This window comes from Panthera leo, chromosome A1, assembly GCF_018350215.1.
Source record: "Panthera leo isolate Ple1 chromosome A1, P.leo_Ple1_pat1.1, whole genome shotgun sequence".
Lineage (NCBI taxonomy): Eukaryota > Metazoa > Chordata > Mammalia > Carnivora > Felidae > Panthera > Panthera leo.
Genome location: NC_056679.1, coordinates 120,119,969 through 120,128,975, shown reverse-complemented (window position 1 = coordinate 120,128,975; position 9,007 = coordinate 120,119,969). Strand labels below are relative to the sequence as shown.

General features: G+C 40.7%; 1 pseudogene; it reads right to left on the bottom strand.

Moving 5' to 3' along the window:
- Positions 1–420: 420 nt before the first annotated feature.
- LOC122203131 lies at positions 421–557 on the bottom strand (annotated as a pseudogene).
- Positions 558–9,007: the final 8,450 nt, after the last annotated feature.

Here is a 9,007-nt window from a genome sequence, read left to right as displayed (position 1 = left end):
TTATTGAGTGAATATTGCATAACAGGCACCTTGTCGGGGGCTGATTTAAGAGTGAATGATACAAGGGCTCCTGGCTGGCTCAATCGGTTAAACATCCAACTCCAACTTAGGCCATGATCTCACGGCTCATGGATTTGAGCCCCAGGTCAGCATGGAGCCTGCTCGGGATTCTGTCTTCTCTCCCTGTCTCTCTGCTCCTCCCTAACTCACACTTTCTCTTTCTCTCTCTCTCAAAAATAAATACACTTTAAAAAAAGTGAATGATATAGACATTAAACTCATAAAAATGAACATCCAAAATTTACAAATTTATGCCTAATTCCTATTCCATAGCATATAACAGATGTTTAAAAGTAAGTACAAATGTAGGTATCAATGAGCATGTTATTAAGAAAATGATATTTAGCTTATATCTGAGTATATGTTACCCTCACAGTTTGGAGGGAAGTGGTGTTCCTAGTTGAAGAAAAAGTATGTGAATAGTCGCAGGACCTAGAGAAAACATAGGCAGTTAATAGATACTACACTTGATCTTAGCCAAAAGGCTGAGAAGCGATTCATAGGGAGTTGATAGAAAGATTAGTGGGACTACAATGTACTGGCTCATCAAAATGGGCCATGAGAATCACAAAATCGGAGATGTGTAAGCAACAGTAATACATTTGGCATCTGAATTGTTCACTCAAAAATGGAGCACAGAATTGAATTGTTCAAACTCTAGCTACTCAAGAGAAAGGCAGATTGGATTTAAGGCAGCAATTCTAAGAACAGCAAAGTCCCCAAGACATCTCCAGGGCACCCATGAGCTCAGAACTGTGTTCAGAGTATACCAACACTGCCTTGTTCACACTGGGTTGATATTTGCACTAACAGAGCAAAAGCTATGGCGTGCAAAATTTCTGATGCCTTTGTACAAATCAAGTCAGTACCACCAGACTGTACTACTGGGAAACACTGTATTCTCTACCATAATGAATATATATATATATATATCACCAAAGACTATCCTTGTTGAAGATGTATACTTTATTTTACTGACTCTCAATCTTAAGTACACGTCTTTTTAACACTGTATGTGAAGAAATGATGAATCGGGAGGTATGCATGAGACATTAATGCTGCACACCCAAAGTGGGATTGTCTTGAGCAAAAATGCTTATGTGAATGTTTGAGTTTCAAAGTTTGTTTTTTCCCCCCCTTATTAAACATAAACTCTAGTCATTAAGACTTGGAAATGTGGCATAAAGATAATTTTCTTGAGAATTTCTTGAGAATAATGAAGTGAGCCTGTAACTTTAAGAAAAACTGGTATTTGTTAAGGATGAAATTTGAATGGAAAAATGAGAATTTTGAAAACCATGTGTCTGAAACCATGAACTTGAAAGCTTCTCAGTATGTCAGGACGTTTCTGGTAAGATCAGTAGTGCTGTTAACATGTGTGATTTTTTTTTTTTTTTGAGACTATACAATAAATTATGATGGTATTTGAAAAAAACTTCACAACTCAGTAAGTCAGTATTTTCAAATAACCAGAGCATGATTTTATCAAATCATGCATTGGTAAAATACTCATTCAAAATGCAAGTAGACCACTGTATTTTAATGTGACAGAATACAAAAAGTTCACTGAAAAGAGTACACATTCCATATCACAACTAGTTTTCAACAGACTATCACCGGTTGAGTTCTGGTGTAGTAACAAAGAAAAACATCCACAATCATCTGTAAAGTATATTAAAAACTGCCTTCATTTCCAACCATGTATATCTAGATGGTCAATTTTTTTTCTACACCCATCAACCAAACCATCCCCTTGAAACAAATTAAATGCAAAAGAAAATGTGAGAGGCTACTTGTCTTCTATTAATCCAAACCTTTAAAAAATATTTTCAAATTTACAAAGACATAACATTTTTGTTGTTTTTGCAAAAATACTGTTATTTTTTCGTTGTTTTGCCAAGTATTTTTTAAGTAAAAAATATACATAGTTGCATTACAGTGTGATTGGTTTATTTATGTTACTTTATTTTTTTTTAAATTTTTTAATGTTTATTTATTTTTGAGACAGGGAGAGACAGCATGAACAGGGGAGGGTCAGAGAGAGAAGGAGACACAGAACCTGAAACAGGCTCCAGGCTCTGAGCTGTCAGCACAGAGCCTGACGCGGGGCTCGAACTCACGGACCCTGAGATCATGACCTGAGCCGAAGTCAGATGCCTAACCGACTGAGCCACCCAGGCGCCCCTATTTATGTTACTTTAAATGAAATACTTTAAATGAAATGGAGTGCCTGGATGGCTCAGTCGGTTAAATGTCAGACTTCGGCTCAGGTCACAATCTCATGGTTCATGAGCTCAAGCCCCTTGTCAGGTTCTGTGCTGACAGCTCAGAGCCTGGAGCCTGCTTCGCATCCTGGGTCTCTCTCTCTCTCTGGCCCCTTGTCTCAAAACATGAATAAACATTAAAAAAAATTTTCAAGATAGGGGCGCCTGGGTGGCTCAGTGAGTAGAGCCGCTGACTTCAGCTCAGGTCTTGATCTCACTGTTCATGGGTTCAAGCCCCACATCAGGCTCTGTGCTGACAGCTCAGAGCCTGGAGCCTGTTTTGGATTCTGTCTCCCTGTCTCTCTCCTCGGCCCTCCCTCACTCGCACTCTGTCTCTCTCTGTCTCAAAAATAAATAAACATTTAAAATATTTTTAAAAAAAATTTCAGAAGATGGCGGCGTAGGAGGACGCTGGGCTCACCGCGCGTCCTGCTGATCACTTAGATTCCACCTACACCTGCCTAAAGAACCCAGAAAACCGCCAGAGGATTAGCAGAACGGAGTCTCCGGAGCCAAGCGCAGACGAGAGGCCCACGGAAGAGGGTAGGAAGGGCGGCAAGGCGGTGCGCGCTCCACGGACTGGCGGGAGAGAGCCGGGGCGGAGGGGTGGCCCGCCGGCCAAACAGAGCCCCCGAGTCTGGCTGGCAAAAGTGGAGGGGCCGGATGGAGTGTGTTGGGACAGTGAGCGGGACTTAACATCTGGAAGGTTATAAGCTAACAGCTCTGCTTGGAGAACGGGAGGGCTGGAGGACAACGGGAGGGAGAGTTGTTGAGCCCCGGATGACAGAGCTCAGCTTGGCAGGGAACAAAGGGGCTCACCAGCGCCATCTCCCTTGCCCCTCCCCCAGCCAAAATCCCAAAGGGAACCAGTTCCTGCCAGGGAACTTGCTTGCACCAGGCAAACACCCAATGCTGTGCTTCTGCGGATCCATCCCTCTGGGGGGTCTGACTCCCTCCCAGTGCTGCAGGGCCCCTCCCGAAGTGGATCTCCGAAGGAAAAGCGAGCTGAGCCTGCCCCTCCCGCCCCTGTGCACCCTGCCTATCACCCCAGCTAATACACCAGATCCCCAGCACCACAAGCCTGGCAGGGTGCAAGTAGCCCAGACAGGCCACGCCACCCCACAGTGAATCCTGCCCCTAGGAGAGGGGAAGGGAAGGCACACACCAGTCTGACCATGGCCCCAGCAGTGGGCTGGGGACAGACATCAGGTCTGACTGCGGCCCCACCCACCAACTCAAGGTATTCAAGACAGCACAGGGGAAGTGCCCCGCAGTCCCGCACCACTCCAGGGACTATCCAAAATGACAAAACAGAAGAATTCCCCTCAGAAAAACGTCCAGAAAATAACAACAGCTAACGAACTGATCAAATATGATTTAAACAATATAACAGAAAGTGAATTTAGAATAATAGTCATAAAATTAATTGCTGGGCTTGAAAACAGTATACAGGACAGCAGAGAATCTCTTGCTACAGAGATCAAGGGACTAAGGAACAGCCAGGAGGAGCTAAGAAATGCTATCAATGAACTGCAAAATAAAATGGAGACAACCACGTCTCGGATTGAAGAGGCAAAGGAGAAAATAGGTGAACTAGAAGATAAAATTACGGAAAAAGAAGAAGCTGAGAAAAAGAGAGATTAAAAAATCCAGGAGTATGAGGGGAAAATTAGAGAACTAAGTGATGCACTAAAGAGAAATAATATACGCATAATTGGTATTCCAGAGGAGGAAGAGAGAAGAAAAGGTGCTGAAGGTGTACTTGAAGAAATAATAGCTGAGAACTTCCCGGATCTGGGGAAGGAAAAAGGCATTGAAATCCAAGAGGCACAGAGAACTCCCTTCAGATGTAACTTGAATCGATCTTCTGCACGACATATCATAGTGAAACTGGCAAAATACAAGGATAAAGAGAAAATTCTGAAAGCAGCTAGAGATAAACATGCTCTAACATATAAAGGGAGACCTATAAGACTTGTGACCGATCTCTCTACTGAAACTTGGCAGGCTAGAAAGGAATGGCAGGAGATCTTCAATGTGATAAACAGAAAAAATATGCAGCCGAGAATCCTTTATCCAGCAAGTCTGTCATTTAGAATAGAAGGAGAGATAAAGGTCTTCCCAAACAAACAAAAACTGAAGGAATTCGTCACCACTAAACCAGCCCTACAAGAGATCCTAAGGGGGATCCTGTGAGACAAAGTACCAGAGATATCGCTACAAGCATGAAACCTATGGACATCACAATGACTCTAAACACATATCTTTCTATAATAACGCTGAATGTAAATGGACTAAATGCGCCAACCAAAAGACATAGGGTATCAGAATGGATAAAAAAACAAGACCCATCTATTTGCTGTCTACAAGAGACTCATTTTAGACCTGAGAACACCTTCAGATTGAGAGTGAGGGGATGGAGAACTATTTATCATTTCACTGGAAGTCAAAAGACAGCTGGAGTAGCCATACTTATATCAGACAAACTAGACTTTAAATTGAAGGCTGTAACAAGAGATGAAGAAGGGCATTATATAATAATCACAGGGTCTATCCATCAGGAAGAGCTAACAATTATAAATGTCTATGTGCCGAATACCGGAGCCCCCAAATATATAAAACAATTACTCACAAACATAAGCAGCCTTATTGATAAGAATGTGGTAATTGCAGGGGACTTTAACACTCCACTTACAGAAATGGATAGATCATCTAGACACACGGTCAATAAAGAAACAAGGGCCCTGAATGATACATTGGATCAGATGGACTTGACAGATATATTTAGAACTCTGCATCCCAAAGCAACAGAATATACTTTCTTCTCGAGTGCACATGGAACATTCTCCAAGATAGATCACATACTGGGTCACAAAACAGCCCTGCATAAGTATACAAGAATTGAAATCATACCATGCATACTTTCAGACCACAATGCTATGAAGCTTGAAATCAACCACAGGAAAATGTCTGGAAAACCTCCAAAAGCATGGAGGTTAAAGAACACGCTACTAAAGAATGAGTGGGTCAACCAGGCAATTAGAGAAGAAATTAAAAAATATATGGAAACAAATGAACATGAAAATACAACAATCCAAATGCTTTGGGATGCAGCGACGGCAGTCCTGAGAGGAAAATACATTGCAATCCCGGACTATCTCAAGAAACAAGAAAAATCCCAAATACAAAATCTAACAGCACACCTAAAGGAAACAAAAGCAGAACAGCAAAGACAGCCTAAATCCAGCAGAAGAAGAGAAATAATAAAGACCAGAGCAGAAATAAACAATATAGAATCTAAAAAAACTGTAGAGCAGGTCAATGAAACCAAGAGTTGGTTTTTTGAAAAAATAAACAAAATTGATAAACCTCTAGCCATGCTTCTCAAAAAGAAAAGGGAGATGACCCAAATAGATAAAATCATGAATGAAAATGGAATTATTACAACCAATCCCTCAGAGATACAAGCAATTATCAGGGAATACTATGAAAAATTATATGCCAACAAACTGGACAACCTGGAAGAAATGGACAAATTCCTAAACACCCACACGCTTCCAAAACTCAATCAGGAGGAAATAGAAAGCTTGAACAGACCCATCACCAGCGAAGAAATTGAATCAGTCATCAAATATCTCCCAACAAATGAGAGTCCAGGACCAGATGGCTTCCCAGGGGAGTTCTACCAGAGGTTTAAAGCAGAGATAATACCTATCCTTCTCAAGCTATTCCAAAAAATAGAAAGGGAAGGAAAACTTCCAGACTCATTCTATGAAGCCAGTATTACTTTGATTCCTAAACTAGATAGAGACCCAGTAAAAAAAGAGAACTACAGGCCAATATCCCTGATAAATATGGATGCAAAAATCTCAATAAGATACTAGCAAATCGAATTCAACAGCATAAAAAAAGGAATTATTCACCATGATCAAGTGGGATTCATTCCTGGGATGCAGGGCTGGTTCAACATTCCCAAATCAATCAATGTGATACATCACATTGATAAAAGAAAAGATAAGAACCATATGATCCTGTCAATCGATGCAGAATAGGCATTTGACAAAATTCAGCAAACTTTCTTAATAAAAACCCTTGAGAAAGTCGGGATAGAAGGAACATACTTAAAGATCATAAAAGCCATTTATGAAAAGCCCACAGCTAACATCATCCTCAATGGGGAAAAACTGAGAGCTTTCCCCCTGAGATCAGGAACACGACAGGGATGTCCACTCACCGCTGTTGTTGAACATAGTGTTGGAAGTCCTAGCATCAGCAATCAGACAACAAAAGGAAATCAAAGGCATCAAATTGGCAAAGATGAAGTTAAGCTTTCACTTTTTACAGATGACATGATATTATACATGGAAAACCCGACAGACTCCACCAGAAGTCTGCTAGAACTGATACATGAATTCAGCAAAGTTGCAGGATACAAAATCAATGTACAGAAATCAGTTGCATTCTTATACACTAATAATGAAGCAACAGAAAGACAAATAAAGAAACTGATTCCATTCACAATTGCACCAAGAAGCATAAAATACCTAGGAATAAATCTAACCAAAGATGTAAAAGATCTGTATGCTGAAAACTATAGAAAGTTTATGAAGGAAATTGAAGAAGATATAAAGAAATGGAAAAACATTCCGTGCTCATGGATTGGAAGAATAAATATTGTCAAAATGTCAATACTACCCAAAGCTATCTACACATTCAATGCAATCCCAATCAAAATCGCACCAGCATTCTTCTCGAAACTAGAACAAGCAATCCTAAAATTCATATGGACCACAAAAGGCCCCGAATAGCCAAAGTAATTTTGAAGAAGAAGACCAAAGCAGGAGGCATCACAATCCCAGACTTTAGCCTCTACTACAAAGCTGTAATCATCAAGACAGCATGATATTGGCACAAAAACAGACACATAGACCAATGGAATAGAATAGAAACCCCAGAACTAGACCCACAAACATATGGCCAACTCATCTTTGACAAAGCAGGAAAGAATATCCAATGGAAAAAAGACAGTCTCTTTAACTAATGGTGCTGGGAGAACTGGACAGCAACATGCAGAAGATTGAAACTAGACCACTTTCTCACACCATTCACAAAAATAAACTCAAAATGGATAAAGGACCTGAATGTGAGACAGGAAACCATCAAAACCCTAGAGGAGAAAGCAGGAAAAGACCTCTCTGACCTCAGCTGTAGCGATCTCTTATTGACACATCCCCAAAGGCAAGGGAATTAAAAGCAAAAATGAACTACTGGGACCTTATGAAGATAAAAAGCTTCTGCACAGCAAAGGAAACAACCAACAAAACTAAAAGGCAACCAACAGAATGGGAAAAGATATTTGCAAATGACATATCGGACAAAGGGCTAGTATCCAAAATCTATAAAGAGCTCACCAAACTCCACACCCGAAAAACAAATAATCCAGTGAAGAAATGGGCAGAAAATGTCTTCTAAAGAAGACATCCAGATGGCCAACAGGCACATGAAAAGATGCTCAACGTCACTCCTCATCAGGAAAATACAAATCAAAACCACACTCAGATATCACCTCACGCCAGTCAGAGTGGCCAAAATGAACAAATCAGGAGACTATAGATGCTGGCGAGGATGTGGAGAAACGGGAACCCTCTTGCACTGTTGGTGGGAATGCAAATTGGTGCAGCCGCTCTGGAAAACAGTATGGAGGTTCCTCAAAAAATTAAAAATAGACCTACCCCATGACCCAGCAATAGCACTGCTAGGAATTTACCCAAGTGATACAGGAGTGCTGATGCATAGGGGCACTTGTACCCCAATGTTTATAGCAGCACTTTCAACAATAGCCAAATTATGGAAAGATCCTCAATGTCCATCAACTGATGAATGGATAAAGAAATTGTGGTTTATATACACAATGGAGTACTACGTGGCAATGAGAAAGAATGAAATATGGCCCTTTGTAGCAACGTGGATGGAACTGGAGAGTGTGATGCTAAGTGAAATAAGCCATACGGAGAAAGACAGATACCATATGGTTTCACTCTTATATGGATCCTGAGAAACTTAACAGAAACCCATGGGGGAGGGGAAGGGGGAAAAAAAAAAGAGGTTAGAGTGCGAGAGAGCCAAAGCATAAGAGACTGTTAAAAACTGAGAACAAACTGAGGGCTGAAGGGGGGTGGGAGGGAGGGGAGGGTGGGTGATGGGTATTGAGGAGGGCACCTTTTGGGATGAGCACTGGGTGTTGTATGGAAACCAATTTGACAATGAACTTCATATATTGAAAAAAAATTAAAATAAAATTAAAAAAATTAAAATATTTCAAGATAAATGAAATAGTACTTTAATATTTTCTCAGGTTTAAGTTACAATATGGTCAATGTCTATAGATATAAGTCCTGTGAAGAAAAAATCTTCAAGGTCCTTGGTAAATGAGGTCCTGAGGTAAAATCATTTAAAAACCACTTGTGCAGGGGAAAGAATATGGACTTTATAAAATCAATGGCCTAGACTCCATCCACTTCCTCCTGCATCACTAATTAGAACAGTGATCCTAGATAAGTAAGTAACTGCACTCCCCAAACCAGGTTCTTCTTTCATAAAATGAGAGTAATTATCATAAATGCTCACAAGGTCACCAGAAGGAGAAAGCATGGTCATATCTGGGGAGGCACTTTTTACTCTGC